This window comes from Gossypium hirsutum, chromosome A02 (genome assembly GCF_007990345.1).
Source record: "Gossypium hirsutum isolate 1008001.06 chromosome A02, Gossypium_hirsutum_v2.1, whole genome shotgun sequence".
Taxonomy (NCBI): Eukaryota; Viridiplantae; Streptophyta; class Magnoliopsida; order Malvales; family Malvaceae; genus Gossypium; species Gossypium hirsutum.
In genome coordinates, this window is record NC_053425.1 from 57,427,223 (window position 1) to 57,443,743 (window position 16,521).

General features: G+C 37.0%; 1 non-coding gene across 1 annotated transcript; it reads right to left on the reverse strand.

Annotated features, from left to right (window-relative positions):
* Positions 1-201: 201 nt before the first annotated feature.
* On the reverse strand, positions 202-308 carry LOC121217567 (small nucleolar RNA R71). The gene has a single exon (XR_005913674.1). It is a non-coding gene; the product is annotated as a small nucleolar RNA R71 (small nucleolar RNA).
* Between the last annotated feature and the right edge of the window lie 16,213 nt (positions 309-16,521).

Below are 16,521 nucleotides of genomic sequence, written 5' to 3' on the forward strand. Positions count from 1 at the left end.
CTTTGCAAACTTCTTAGACTTATGCGATACATTTAAAATCAATGGTGTTTCTGATGATGCCATTTGTCTTCGGTTATTCCCTTTTTGTTGAGGAACAAAGTTAAATAGTGGTTGAACTCGTTACCACGAGGGTCAATTACTACTTGGGAACAAATTACTGAAAAATTTTTACTAAAATATTTTTCGCTGGCTAAAACGGCTAAATTACGTAATGATATCTCTTCTTTGGTGCAAATGGATTTAGAAACACACTACGATGCATGGGAGAGATACAAGGACTTACTGAGAAGGTGCCTTCACCATGGGCTACCGCTTTGGCTTCAGGTTCAAACATTCCATAATGGACTGAATCCTTCGACTCGACAAATGGTTGACGCAGCTGCTGGCGGAACCATCAACAATAAAACACCTGAAGATGCAATTGAGTTCATAGAGGAGATGTCATTGAATAATTATCAGTGGCAAGTCATGAGGACAAAGCCAACGAAAACAGCCAGTGTTTATGATGTCGATTCGGTCACCATGCTCTCTAATCAGGTAGAACTCTTGAATAAGAAAATTGATGGTTTCCTTAGTTCTTCATAGGTTCACCCAGTAATGCAGTGTGAAGCAAGTGGAGGTGGAACAAGCCATTCGGAATGCCAACCCTATGGCCACACAACGGATAACGAGCAATTAAATTATATGGGTAATAATCCTCGACCTCAAAACAATCTATATAGTAATACTTACAATGCAGGTTGGAGGAACCACCCCAATTTCTCGTGGGGCGGTCAAGGAAATCAAAGACCACAACCACCACCAGGCTACCAACAAGCACCCTACCAACAGGAAAAGAAGTCAAACCTTGAATAGATGCTCTCAAAGTTTATATCGGTGTCAAAAACTCATTTTTAGAATACCGAGAGAGCACTTAAAAATCAATAAGCGTCGATCCAAGGGCTCGAAACTCAGATAGGCCAGCTTTCCAAATTAATCTCCGAACGACCATAATGTAGCTTGCCAAGTAATACTGAACCTAATCCAAGGGAACAGCTCAACGCAATTAATGTTCAAGATGAAGAGGGATTTGTTGAGCCTGAGCCAGAACCAAGGCAAGAAACTATGGTAAGCAAAGGTCAAGGTGAGGTAGATCAAAATAAAAACAAATCAGTAAATGTCGAATATAAACCTCGTGTGCCATACCCCAACGCGACAAGAAAAGACTGCTCAGATGAACAATTTGGTAAATTCCTTAAACTCTTAAAAAAATTAACATTAACTTACAGTTTATTGAAGCGCTATCACATATTCCAAACGTAATGAAATTTTTAAAGGAGCTTTTAGCAAATAAGCGAAAGTTGGACGAGGCGTCCCATGTGGAGCTAAATGTAGTGTACTCAGCTATTCTGCAAAATAAGCTACCGAACAAACTAAAAGATCGAGGGAGTTTTACGATTCCTTGCTTAATTGGTAGTTTAGATGTTAATAATGCATTAGCTGATTTAGGGACTAGTATCAACGTCATGCCTTACAAAATGTTTAAGCAACTAGGTCTCAGGAAACCCAAACAGACTAGGATGACCATTCATGTGACAGCCCTAAATTGACCCTAGTCGGGAAGTGGTTTCGGGACCGCTAAGCCGAGTCACCGAAGTATTTGGATGTGATAATTATTGTCTAGAATATGTGAATATGAATGTGTGAAAGTTTTAAACTTCGATTTAGTCGATTGCATGTGAACCTAGTTAATAGGACTTATGTGTGACACTTTTGAAATGCGATAGGTTAATTTATAAGGACCTATTTAAGCATGTAGTGAAAATATTGGCTTTGCATGTCAAATACTCCTTTTGTGTGCATAGTGGCCGGCCATGATGGAGCATATATTAGACTATGTGGTAAATTTCCATGAAGTGGTCATTATTTTAAGTAAAAGAAAAGAAATAATAAAAGAAATACTAAGGATACTAAAAGAAAAAAAAAGAAAGAGGGAGGTTATCACCTTGTTCTTCTTGGCCGATTGTAGAGAGGAAGATAGGAGGGTAGCATTCGGTCACTTGAAGCTTGAGAAGGTTAGTAAAATTTTGTTAGTTTTGAAATTTTAAGCTTAGTTTAAGTCATTTAGCTAGCTCCATATTAGCCCATTTGAAAACTTGGAATTTTTGATGGATGGATGGAGCATTCGGCTATGGTTATTAAAGAAGGAATTTGATTATTTCCTTTAAGTTTTGATGAAGAATGTGTTGAGTAAATTAGGGGTTTGAACACTTAAGGATTCGGCATTGTTCATGATTTTTTTTAGAAGGTGAGTTTGAATGATATGAGTAATGTCATGTATGGGTTTCGGCTTTGATAAGTAAAAATGTAAGGGTAATTGAAATGAATAATTGGAGGCTTAATCATCAAGAGGTTCGGCTATGGACTATAAGTGTTAGCTAATTCGGCACAAGAGTATAAATGTTAATTACTTTATAATTGAAGCCTTGAAGAATAGGTTGTGGATCATTAAAGTGTTGAAGGTTAAATCTTTAAGCTTGGTTAATTTGGACATTCGGCTATTCTCATGACACTAGATACAAGGGTGTGAAAGGTTATCTATATATATATAAGTTTAATTTATTCATGGTAACTTGGCATGTGGATTGGATATATGTTAGTTAATATATGCATTTGGAGGTGATGTGTTAAATAATTAGGTATACGGGTTGGTTTCATTATTGAGTATAAGGGCTAAGTGTTTTAAATTGCCTTTGATGTATACATGTTTATATTGAAATATTAAGGCTATGTTAGCCAATTGAGGGTTTCGGCCAAGATATTCAAATAGATTGGTGTGAATGTTTGAGTGATGAATTTGACTCTTGTGTCGAGTTGGGATGATATGTGTATTTATATAAAACTAAATGATGCTAAATAAATTCGATTATGCATGGTATTGAGCTAGTATCATGTTCGTTGGTACATGAGTAGAGCATATGTTTGATGTTTAATATCTAGTTAATAACATCTTTTGTACTTAGTTGTATGGTATACATGTATTAAATCGAATCGCTAATTTGATAAGTTATTTAATAAAATCTACTTGTTGAATCAAGCTCAAGAGCCAAGGGGGTCAAAATCTGATAAAGGAAAGGAAAAAGTGATCGAGTAGTCTATTCACAACTATTCAAAGTATCCGAGGTAAGTCTTCGAGGAATGACCCTACTTGAATTATATTGAAATGATTAGTCATACTATGACGGATAGTCGAATGTGCATAGAGACTAAGTTATAAAGCCAATCGAAATCATGCTCTTTGTGAGTGGCTATTGAGCCGAAATTTGAAAGGTTTAATAAAATGATTTGTGTTTGAGCCTTAGTAACGAAAATAAGATATGGATGTGTTAAGATTATAGATATATGTGTGCATGAGCATTTGATATATCCGGGCTAAGACCCGAAGGCATTTGTGTGAGTTGATATATCCGGGCTAAGACCCGAAGGCATTTGTGCGAGTTGATATATCCGGGCTAAGACCCGAAGGCATTTATGCGAGTTGATAAATCCGGGCTAAGACCCGAAGGCATTTGTGCGAGTTGATATATCCGGGCTAAAACCCGAAGGCATTTGTGCGAGTTGATATATCCGGGCTAAGACCCGAAGGCAATTATGCAAGTTGATATATCCGGGCTAAGACCCGAAGGCATTCGTGCGAGTTGCTATACCCGGGTTAAGACCCGAAGGCAATTGTGCTTGCGGTTATATCCGGCTAAATTTCGAAGAGACTTGGGTTTGAATGTGAGCGTTTTGTGCTGTAACTAATTCAATTAATACGCTCGACTAACCCGAACGATAAGGTATGTTTGCATGTGCTTCGGAAAAGTCGATTCGTTTTAAATAGTATTCGTGCAATCGGCTAACGAACTTTCGGCTTTTAGATAGGTTGATACCTTGTGTGTATATATGTTGATGAAGTGTGAAGTAAGTATGATTATGAGAATGTGTATCAATAAAGTGATTCAGTTAGCTATGTGAATGTAATACTTTAGTCAAAGCCGATTTCATTACTTGAAACTTACTAAGCTTAAATTGCTTACCCGGTTGCTTTGGCTCTCTGTTTTATAGATTTTGTTCGTTAGCTATCGGATTCGGGATCAACGAAGTCGAAGTCATCCACACTATCAAAGCTCTTTTGGTACTCTTTTTGTTGAACTCTGGATATGGCATGTATAGGACTACCACTTGTTGTTTTAAGTACTTTTTGTGATGTATGTGTGTACAGCCATGCGAAAATGGCTTGTAGAAGTGGAGTATGGCATTAGACCATTTGTGTTTATGTATGTTTATATGGTTTCATGATGTGACTATGGTTTGGAATGGAAGTGTTGGGAAAATGATCAGCCATTGGAATGGCTAAATATGATCATATGTGGACCCATGTATGACGAATCCCTAGTTGGTCCATGGTAACCACAGAACAGGTAAAGTTTACCTTGAAAACAGATGCTGACAGCAGCAGTGGTGTGGATTTGAAAAATCACAAAAATTTGTACGAATGGAGTTAAATAGTGAATAAATTGTGTAATCGAACCTTGATGAATCTATTTTCATATGAAAGTAACAAAAAAATCATATGGACAGTATATTAAGAGATATTAAAGTTCTCGTGAAACAGGCCCAGAACGGTTTCTGGATCTCCTGTTTCGACTTTGATAATTCACCATAAATTATCCAGAGATAATTAGAAGTCATGCCTTATATGTGTGGATTCCCCTTTGAGTTTAGTTTCATTAGAAACAAACCGTATCAGTATTGGAGCCCTGTAAAAGGAGATATCCAAGTCGTAATGCGCAAAGGTCAGGGTAGTCGATCCCTGTAACATGGGAGACTTTGACTAATAAACTGTACTAATTGGCCCGACCAAAAATTCTAAAAAAAATTATGTAGATGGGCATATGAGTCTAGTTTCAGGGAAAAATCACGAAACAAATTTTCGTGTTGTGAAACTCAAGATATGATTTTTAAAGCGACTATTATGCAGATTGGCAGTGTCTGGAAAATTTTTAAAAGTCTGTTAACAACTCGTGTTCGACTCCGGTGACGGTCTCGGGTTCGGGGTGTTACAATTCAATTAGCAGATAAAACTATAAGATTCCCTAGAGGTATTGTTGAAGATGTGCTAGTTAAAATCAATAAATTTATATTTCTCGTTGATTTCATTGTTCTAGACAAGGAGGATAGCAACACTCCTTTAATTCTAGGAAGACCTTTTTTAGCAACTGCTAAAACAATTATTGATGTTGGCACAGGTGAACTCACACTTCGTGTGGGAGACGAAATTTTCACCCTTCAAGCTCGCAATTCTGGCAACACAATGGAAATTGAAGGTAATCGTCTAAACCATTCTACTAAAACTGATAATATGGTGCAACCTTTTTTGCAGGAAATAAGCTTGGGGGAAGTACATGAGCCATTCTCAAGCAATAATAGAGGACCTATTCATGAAGATCGAAGGCTACAAATCGAGGAGCTAGATGAATGGTGGACGCATAAACCGAGACACCTGACAAACCGAATCTACGACAGAACGAGCTCAATACCTTTCCAAATCAACTTAAGGTTGAAGATAAAGTCTTATTAGATGCCGCCGATCCTCATATTGTCACTACCACATCGAATGACGAAATCCCTCTCACGGTACTTAGCATTTTCCCATTCGGTACGGTCGAGGTGAGTCATCCCAAGTTCAACACTTTTAAGGTAAACAACACCCGTTTAAAACCTTATTTTGATGAGATTAATAACAGGAATAAGGAGCATAAACTCCTCAAACCACCATGATTATTCAACAGAGATGTAAGTCGAGCTTAGACTATAAATAAGCGCTTTTCGAGAGGCAACCCAGGCACTAAGAATATTAATTTCTTTAAATTTTAGTATTTAACACCTAACCTGCTAATAAAGATCTTCAATACATGCTTTTCCACCAAGACACGGCCAAGCACACGGGCGTGCTTAGGGCCGTGTGAAAACAGGGCAAAAGATTTCCCCAACACAGGCTATGATAAAACGCCACGGCCGTGTGACATGGCCGTGGTTGAACCTGCCAAAACAACACGAGCGTGCGACACGCCCGTGTGGAAGACCCGTGGTTAAAACTGAGAAACTAGCACGGGCATTCGACACGCCCGTGTCTAGTACCCGTGGTCGAACCTGTTAAATTAACAAGGGCGTGGACCCTGAATACACAGGCGTGGGAGAAGCGAACAACGTCAGACACGGCTGGGTGAAATGGCCGTGTGCACCCACACACCCAAGGAACACGGGCGTGTACTAAATTTTGGACGCGCCCAAATAGGAAAAACATGAAACACACGAGAAAAAACTGGGGAACACGGGCGTGTTAGCTGGCCGTGTGCCCCAAAATCTATAAATACCCTGCACTATTCATTGTCTTCCCCACTCAAAAACCCTAACCCTAGCCGCTGCAAGTCCACACACCCTTCCTGCCACACCCGTGTGCCGCTTTGCACTCCATTTTTGATGATTAATCTCTCTCCCCTAGCGTTTGTTTACACCTTTCACTTCTATTTTACTTATTTCTAATGCTTATTATCAACATAATCTTCATATCTCTTGAACTATTTTTCATTTTGCTCATTATTCTATCATTTGCATTCTTAGATTATTTATCATACATCTCATGTTAAAACAAGTTGTTAGGAAAGCCTCACTCTTTTGTCATACACATGCCATTACTATGCCCATTCTCTTGCCATTACAATGATAATGTCATGAAATTATTATGTTGGTTATGTTTGGTTAATATTAGTAGTTGTGGCTGAAATCTGGATTTTTTTTTGAAAATTGTCTTTATTTTACTTTGACCACTCATTAAGATGACTTGATGATTCTAATCGCAGGTACCATGTCGTCTTCACAAGAAAAGAAAACCGCCGTACCTACCTCGAAGAAGAGGAAAAGAGTGTCATCTTCCGCGGGTCCAACCACGAAAATTCGTCACCCTCTCCTGCAGTTCCCCCGAGGGCCCTAAGAAGAGCTTTTTCAAATACTAAGGGCCCGACCTTTAATTGAGGGCCACTGCATCGACTGGGCTACCGTAGAATAAGTTCAGATGGCTGATGCGATTCGGGCCATCCTAACCACCGACCCTTGGGAGCTGTTCTTTGGGATCATCGAGCCAACATACCTTGAGCTCACGACGGAACTATGCTCAACGTTCCATCTTCAGACCGTATTGATGAGCTACGATGATCCCGGAACTGTCCAATTTTTCCTAGGTGGATTAATCTGCCAGCTAAGCGTCCCAGAGTTCGGTGTTGCACTGGGCCTCTATACGGAGGAGTTCAAGAAGGAGAATGAACTACATGCTCTCACTCGCCACATACACTTCTCTCCCTCGAAGTGCTGGCACACTTTGGCCCCAACGCTGCCTCCTACAATCCTGGCCGCTCCAAGGCATCAGTTCTTCCACCTTCCCTGAGGTACCTACACGCCATTTTGGCTCAAACGATTACAGGAAGGCGAGAGAGCACTAGGGTCATCAACACTCACGATGCCTACTTTTTACAGTGTATTTCGAACGGGCATGTCATCGACCTTGCCTATTTCATTGCCCTCGCGATTCATCACTAGACAGAGCGACATAGGAAGGGGGTCATCTCCATTGGCCCCTATGTGACGCGATTGGCTCGACACTTCGGGCTTCTCGACACCGCAGCCCAAGAATCGTTTTTGACCGTCATTGGCCAGATGTCTCCACAAGGTATCTTGAGCATGCTTAACATGGGGATGATTGAGAGGCGCCGAGGAACTTACCCTCCTCAATATCGTCTCGCCCAATCTACCAAGTAGGAGGCCTATGAGGACATTCCTGATGATGTCCCTCCGCAGCACGAGGACCCACCGACTCAGCCACCACCACCCTCTCGTCCAGCTCATGCGGCGGCTTCATATGCTGACATCTCTGAGCGCGTCACTCGATTCGAGAAGTAGTGTTTTCAACAATTTGAAAATACTGATGCTACTCTACAGCAGATTTATCAGCACCTCCACATCTCATCGCTAGTCCCACATCGCGAACCATCCAGCGATGAAGATGTTTAAAAACATTTATTTATTATTTTATATTTTTAATTTTTATTAAAACTACTTTTTATTTTTATTTTTATTTTTAGTAGATTTTAGAAATTTATTTTTAATTATCAATTTCGGTTTTTCTTTATGAGTAATTATTCTTCCTAATATCCCCTAAAAATTTCCTGATTTTATCATAGTCATGTAGAGCTCTTAAGCTAATCATCGCATAGGAACTAAAAACTCCACAGGGAAAGGTTCTCCACGACTGCCATGTCCTGATCAACCACGACCATAGCTACCAATAGATATAATATTCTTTTGGTACAGGACTTATGGACTAATGAACCTCTACGACTGCCGGAGTATCCTTCTCCACTCTCGAACCGATCACTCTCCAAAACTCCAGTTCGAGGAATTCATCATACAGGAAGTTTCACTTCTCTCCTTATCTTACTTTTATTCTAATATCTATCTTTGTACATTGAGGGCAATGTACATCTTAAGTGTGGGGGGATATTTATTCCATTATCAGAAAAATCCCTTAATAACTGCCTTGTTCTCTTGGAAAGCTCTCATATCGTATTTAGGATAAATTTTGATTGATTTATGACGATGATTGATATATCTCAAATTAAAACATAGGCATTTATGCATTGATTGTTTAAACCTCAAGACATTAGAGAATCAAGCATGATAAATTGATTTTTAAGAATTTAAAATCTTAGGTTGTTTCCCCAAAGTTTAGGTATTACTTTGAGTTGGAATTCACAAGTTTTAAACATCAAAAAGCCATAATTTTTGTGAGGTTTTTGAGCCTTTTGAGCATCTATTAATTCTTTCATGCTCACTTTTATTATTGCTTTGAGTGCGTTAATATTGAACTGTTATTCTAGAACTTGCTTGATTATGCATGTCGAGACCACACCATTTGATTTGATATGTCAAAATGATTAAGGCATTTAGGAATAACCTACTCATGCCATGAAAAGCCTACCTCCACGATTAACCCCTATTAAACACCCTTGAGCCTAACAAGCCATTTCTTGTATTACCCTTAATATTAACCCTTAACCCATTATTGTTGAAATCCCCTAAATTAATTTGATCCCTATTTTTGTCAAGATTTGAGTTGAAGAAATTGCTTAGCTATGTCTTGTTTGTAATAAGTTAGCCTTTGTTATTTAACTTGTTCTTAAAAAAAACATGTATACATATTAGTAGTGACCTTTTGTTTGTAAGCTTCAGTATTTAATTCCATAGTCTGAGAAAAACTCTGTTGTACGCAAATGATGTTTAAATATTTTTTTCTAGCTAAGCAATTTTTTGATTTAATCTGGATTCTAACCCTTTCATTCAGCTTGTGACCACATCCCCTAACCAAGCCTCATTACAACCCTCTAAAGACCTTTTGATTGATGTATCATCTTAAATTATAGTGGTGGAGATTTGATTTTCATGCAATCCTATGGTAATGGCTTTTCATTATTGACTACTGAGTGCTTCATTTATTGTCCTTAAACACTTCAAGTGATTTGAGTGAATCTTTAGTGAGGATGTGAAACTCTGTGATCTTCTGAATCAAAGGTAATTACTTAGATAAGGGGAGACACCTATGTTTGCATTATTAAATACTCAACTTGGAATGTTTGAAACTTTTATGTTCTTTTAGTTGAATTCTCAATGTATGCTTACCTATGGATTATTTTGAGATATTATCGATAGAAATTATAAATTTAGAAGAATTTATTTTGATTATGAGTTGAGAATTTTGCTTGAGGACAAGCAAATGCTTAAGTGTGCTGGTATTTGATAAACCGTAATTTATACATATTTTTACCCCATGTTTAATGCATTTTATAGATGATTTTCCATTAGAATTGGTGAATTCGATGCTCCAAATGCTTTAATTTCATGTCTTATACTTAGGAAAGCAGAGGAGAGCGAAAAGAATGACAAATGGGCTAAAAACGGAGAAAATGGGCCAAAGTACGTAATCAACACGGCCTGGACTTCCTCGCACGGGCAACCCACACGGCAGTGTCAATCTGGCAGAATCGAATCACGACTCACACGAGTATAACACACGCCTGTACCATTCTAACAGGCTCGAACACCGCCTGAAATAATCGAACATGGGCGTGTCACACGGGCGTGTCCTGCCGAGCCCAAGTTGAGTCCAATTCGGAAAAGGCTAATTTTGAGGGCTCTTAGGCATTCCAAAGCCTATAAATACACCCTAGAGGAGGAAGAAAAAGGAGACGGAGAATAGGGGGTAAGGAATTACTCCAAGAAAGCCGATTGATCCATCTTAGAAGTCGGATTCATCATCAAGACTGAAGATCTCTCCTCAATTTCCCCTTCAGGAGTTTTGGGTTTTCTTTATGTTTTGTATTCTTTATTATTCTGAGATGTTTTCTTATTTAGTTATGAACTAAATCCCCTAAATACCTAAGGGGAATGAAGCCTAAAACGAATCTTGTTATTATTTTCTGAATTGTATGATAAATATTTAACTTGTTCTTAATTATGTGTTCTTAATTCTTGTTTTGATATCCCAAGATACTGATTCAAGATAAGATCTTATTCAGAGGAGGAATAGACCCTGTCTAAGAGTACATTTGTCATAATTAAGCGGAGTTGATTGCGCGCCTAGACATAGGGTGATAAGATTTTACCGAATTAGGGTGAAACCTAATAAGGGGATCCATAGATCGAGTTAATGCAACCCTAGAGTGTTAATTAGAGAAAGGTCTCAATTATTAAATCTAGGGATTAGACGTTATTAGTCTTGAATAGGGATAATAACATAACTTAGGGATCTCTACAAAACAAGTTAAATGAATAAATTGACCGATTCGGAGCCAGAATAACAAGTACAGTCTAGGTGGATTTTTCCTTAGGTATTGTCTCAATTCAATTGATTTTCCCAAAAGCAATTTCCCAATTCTATTCTCTGTGAATTCTTAATTTAAATAATTAGTTAATTAAAAAAAAACCTCTTTATTCCTAGGCTAGATAATAAAAAGACAGTCATTACTAGTACTTTTAGTTCTTTTGGGTTCGACAATCCGGTCTTGCTAGAACTATACTACGATTTGATAGGTACACTTGCCTACATCACGATAATAGTTAGTTTCAAGAATGATTAATTATAAATACTCTCCGTCTCTCCTTTTCTTCCTCCTCTCGGGTGTATTTATAGGCTTTGGAATGCCTAAAAACCCTCAAAATTGTTCTTTTTCGAATTGGACTCAACTTGGGCTCGGCAGGGACACGCCCGTGGCACACGCCCGTGTTCGATTACTTCAGGCTGTGTTCGAGCCTGCCAAATTGACACGACCGTGTGGTCTACCTGTGTGAGAAGATCCAGGCTGTGTTGATTTCGTTCTTTGGCCCATTTTCTCCGTTTTTGGCCCGTTTCTCATTCCTTTCGCTCTCCTATGCTCTTCTAAGTATAAAACATGAAATTAAAGCATTAGGAGCATCGAATTCACCAATTCAAATGAGAAATCATCCATAAAATGCATTAAAAATGGGGTAAAAATATGTATAATCTACGGTTTATCACTAATATAAACATGCAGTGACTCCAAAATAATAATAAAATAATTTATTTGATTTCGAATTTGTGGTCCCAAGACCACTATTCCGACTAGCCCTATATCGGGCTGTTACAATCAAACAAATAACAGAAACCGTATGGACATATTTATAAATCACCAAATATGCCAAAATAAGCCAAGTCTTACAGCTAAATCCATTACCAAACTATATACCAAAATGACCATAATTCCTATACATGTCATATAACCAAAATACATAGATTCAAAAGTACCAAAGTGATAGCTTGATAGTGTGATGCAATCTCCAACAACTCCCAATCCGAGCTAGCTTCGAAATTCACTATAAAACATGGAAAAGAAAACAAAGTAAGCTATAAAACTTAGTAAGCACATATAGTTAGTAAGGAAAACTCGCCATTTAATCACCATTCAAGTAATATAACATAGTATACTTCAAAATCAAGTAATTATAAGATTAACATATATTCAATCACATAATTAACCAAGATCTCATAACTTTCATAGTTTCAATGCTCGTATAGTTTGGTACATACTTGTACTAATACATATCTATTTACAACCATTTCATATCTTTGATATACCCGTTGAACCATTCAGAATATTATCAGATACTCAGGAATCTCGCACCCTATGTGCCAATACATAGCTGAAGCTATCTCAATCTCATATCACATATAATTCTCACTCTCGAGCTATCAACGAGTCTGCTCACACAAGCTGACAAGAATCCGCAACACATGCAAGATAACTCAATCACCGGTAGGATGTACGGACCAGCACCCAATTCACATAACGTTGAATCGTTGTCGAACATATTCGCAAGGTCGTATTCAAAAACAATTTAATAATAAAGTATTAAAAACACAATTTTATTAATGCTTATTAATATATGAACTTACCTCGAATGCAAAAACGACGAAATTGGTCAACTAATCCAACACCTTGTTTTTCCCCGTTCTAAATTAGAATTTCACTTTTCTTGATCTATATAATATCAAATTTAACTCATTTAATCATCAATCTATTCAAGTTAGCCCAAAAATGCACATTATAACAACTTTACACTTTTGCCCCTAATATTTCAATTTCTTTACAATTTAGTCCTTACCTCATAAAATATAAATTCATGCAATTAAGTCTGTACCCATGCTAGCTGAATTTCTCTTATTACCATAGAAACCCATATTTTTCATTTATTTCACAATTTAACCACAAAATTTTAACATTTCTCAATTTAATCCCTAAACATTTTCTATCAACAAGCATACATTTCCTATCATCAAACATCAAAATACAGATGATGGAAAAACACTAAACCTTTAACAATTTTTCAAATTAGTCCCTAGGCTAGCTAGATTAAGATGCAACGATTCTGAAAACATAAAAATCATTAAAAACGAGACAAAAATGAACTTACATGCACCTAGGATAGTTGGCTGAACCTTGAACCCTAACAATGGCTTTTCTCCTTTCAAATTTTTGGTGGAATTATAATAGGAGGAAGATTATAATTTTGTTTAGTTTATTTTACTTTAACTTATTTATTGAATTACATATTTGACCTTGGTTATAAAACATTAAAATTACTTAATGCATGTCCATAAATGTCCACTAACTTTAAAAATGGTCTAATTACCACATAAGGACCTTCACTTTAATATTTCATAACTATTAGACACCTTATGTTAATAGAACACAAGTTTTATACTTTACGCGGTTTAGTCCTTTTTATCGAATTGAGCATTTAAACAATAAAATTTCTTAACGAAATTTTCACATAATCATACTATCATGCTGTAGACATTAAAATAATAATAAAATAAATATTTTGAACTCAAATTTGTGGTCCCAAAACCACTATTCCAATTTAACTAAAAGCATGCTGTTACAGATATCCTAATATATTCAAAATCTAAACATGACGATAATAAACTTGTATGAATTGTGCTGCAAGTTTGCGAGAAAAGTAATTGTATAGGAAGCCTAGAAAATGCAAAGTTTGGTTTTCAAAAGTTGTATGTCTAGAACATGTTATATCAGCCATGGGATCCGCATGGATCTCAAAAAGATTGTGACCATTTTGCAATGGAAATAGCAAAAAAATGTGTCAAAAATTCGAGGCTTCCTATGATTTTAATTAAATTATATTATGATAAAACATAAAGTGAATAGAAACTAATTTATAAAAAAAATAAATAAAGGGCATAAAAGAATAAAGGGGTTCATGTTAAGGCAATACCAACTTTGGGTTCATTCTTGACTGCCTCCAGATGTACTAATGTCCAGAGTGTGAATACTACAAGAAAAGATATATTAGTGAAGCAATATCTGCAAGTGTATGGGTCCAGCTATAATATAGTTACAATAGAGTAGGTGAGTAATCCAAGGATCGTATCCAAGGGAGGTGAGTGCTAGATCAATTTTAACCTAAAGACTAAAAGATCTAATTAGTGTTTTAAATCAATTATAGTACAATTGTAAAAATAAAAGGAGTTTTTAAGATTTTTATTAAAAATAAAATAAAATAACATAAAGAAATAAAATTCAAGAGATCAAAGAATAGAATAAATCAAATATGATTATGGGTTATTAGCTCACTTGGGTAATCCCTACCAACTGTCACTTTGGGTTCCCTGTTAACCAACTAGCTGTTATCTCAGTAGGATTTTTCGATCTTCCACTCAAATAACGAGTTGACAAGGACTACTTATTTTCTGACCTCACAGTCCAGACTGACTTAGGGTGAAGGTGTTCATGGATAGACCATACCAATTTTGGGTTAATTAAAACCTTTACGACTTCATAGGTTGTTAGGCCTATGATAAACTGTAAATTATACATATTTTTACCCCATGTTTACTGCATTTTATGGACGATTTCTCATTAGAATTAGTGAATTCGATGCTCCTAATGCTTCAATTTCATGTTTTACACATAGGAGAACATAGGAGAGCGAAAGGAGCCAAAAACGAGCCAAAAAGGGACAAAACGGACCAAATCGAGAAGATGACACGGCCTAAGCCTTGCCACACGGGTAGCTCACACGCCCGTGTCTTTCGAGGGTGTAGACCAAGGCTTTCACGATTCACATGGCCTGGCCATTGACCCACACTGCTGTGTGCAATTTAACGGATCAAACACGGCCTGGCAATCACGTCACATGGCTGTGGCACAGGGGCGTGTCCCTGCCGAGCCCAAGTTAAGTCCAATTCAGAAAAGGCCATTTTTGAGGGATTCTAAGCATTCCAAAGCCTATAAATACACCCTAGAGGAGGAAGAAAATGGCAGACAGAGAAGGGGGTAAGGAATTACCCTATGGAAGCCGATTGACCCATCTTAGAAGCCGGATTCATCATCAAGACTGAAGATCTCTCCTCAACTTCCCTTCAGGAGTTTTGGGTTTTCTTTATGTTTTGTATTCTTTATTCTTCGGAGATGTTTTCTTATTTAGTTATGAACTAAACCCCTAAATACCTAAGGGGAATGAAACCTAAGACGAATCTTGTTATTATTCTCTGAATCATATGTGTTCTTAATTCTTGTTTTGATATCCCAGGATACTGATTCAAGACACGCTCTTATTCAGAGGAGGAATAGACCCTGTCTAAAAGTACATTTGTCATAATTAAGCATAGTTGATTGCGCACCTAGAAATAAGGTGACAAGATTTTGCTGGATTAGGGTGAAACCTAATAAGGGGATCCATAGAAAAGTCTCAGTTATTCAATCTAGGGATTAGACGTTATTAGTCTTGAATAGGGATAATAACATAATTTAGGGATCTCTACGGAACAAGTTGAATGAATAAATCGTCCAATTCTGAGACAGAATAACAAGTAAAATCTAGGTGGATTTTTCCTTAGGTGTTGCCTCAAGTCAATCGATTTTCCCAAAAGCAATTCCCCAATTCTTTTCTCTGTGCGTTCTTAGTTTAAATAATTATTTAATTAAAACAAACCCTTTTATTCTTAGGCTAAACAATAAAAAGATAGTTATTACTAGTACTTTTGGTTCCCTTGGGTACGATATCCCGGTCTTGCCATTACTATACTATTGTTCGATAGGTGCACTTGCCTTTTTCTTTGTGATAATAGTTAGTCTAGGTTTGATTTTCATTATAAATATTTATTACTTGTTACAAATCACGCGATCAAGTTTTTGGCGCCATTGCCGGGGAACTAAAATATTAGGAACGCTAAATTTTTATTACTTTAGCCATTTAATTTTCTTGCAATTTAATTTAATTTTTAATATTATTATCTATTAATTTACTTATTCTTTCTCTTGGCAGGTTTTTATAGTTTATGACTAGAAGAAACCCATCAGGACCATTACTTTTTGAGGAAGAAATCGATCGTACAGTTCGTAGAAATCAAAGAGAGATAAGGCGCAGCTTACGATACACGGAGAACAAGCAAAAAGAAGATACTCAACCCCCAACCGAAGAGATGGCTGAAAACCAAGGCAATTAGCTACCTCCTGCAATTACGGCTAATCTAAATCCTACTCCACGCACTATGTATGATTATGCTAAACCTTCTTTAACAGGAACTGAATCTAGTATAGTTAGATCTGCTATAGTACAAATACTTTTGAATTAAAACCTAACACTATTCAGATGATACAGTAGTTTGTTCAGTTTGTTGGTTTGCAGGATGAAGATCCCAACACTCACTTAGCAAATTTCCTGGAATTTTGCGATACATTCAAAATCAATGGCATTTCTGGTGATGCCATTTGTCTTCAGTTATTTCCCTTTTCACTGAGAAACAAAGCTAAACAGTGGTTGAACTCGTTACCACGAGGGTCTATCACTACTTGGGAACAAATGACCGAGAAATTATTACTAAAATATTTTTCGTCGGCTAAAACGGCT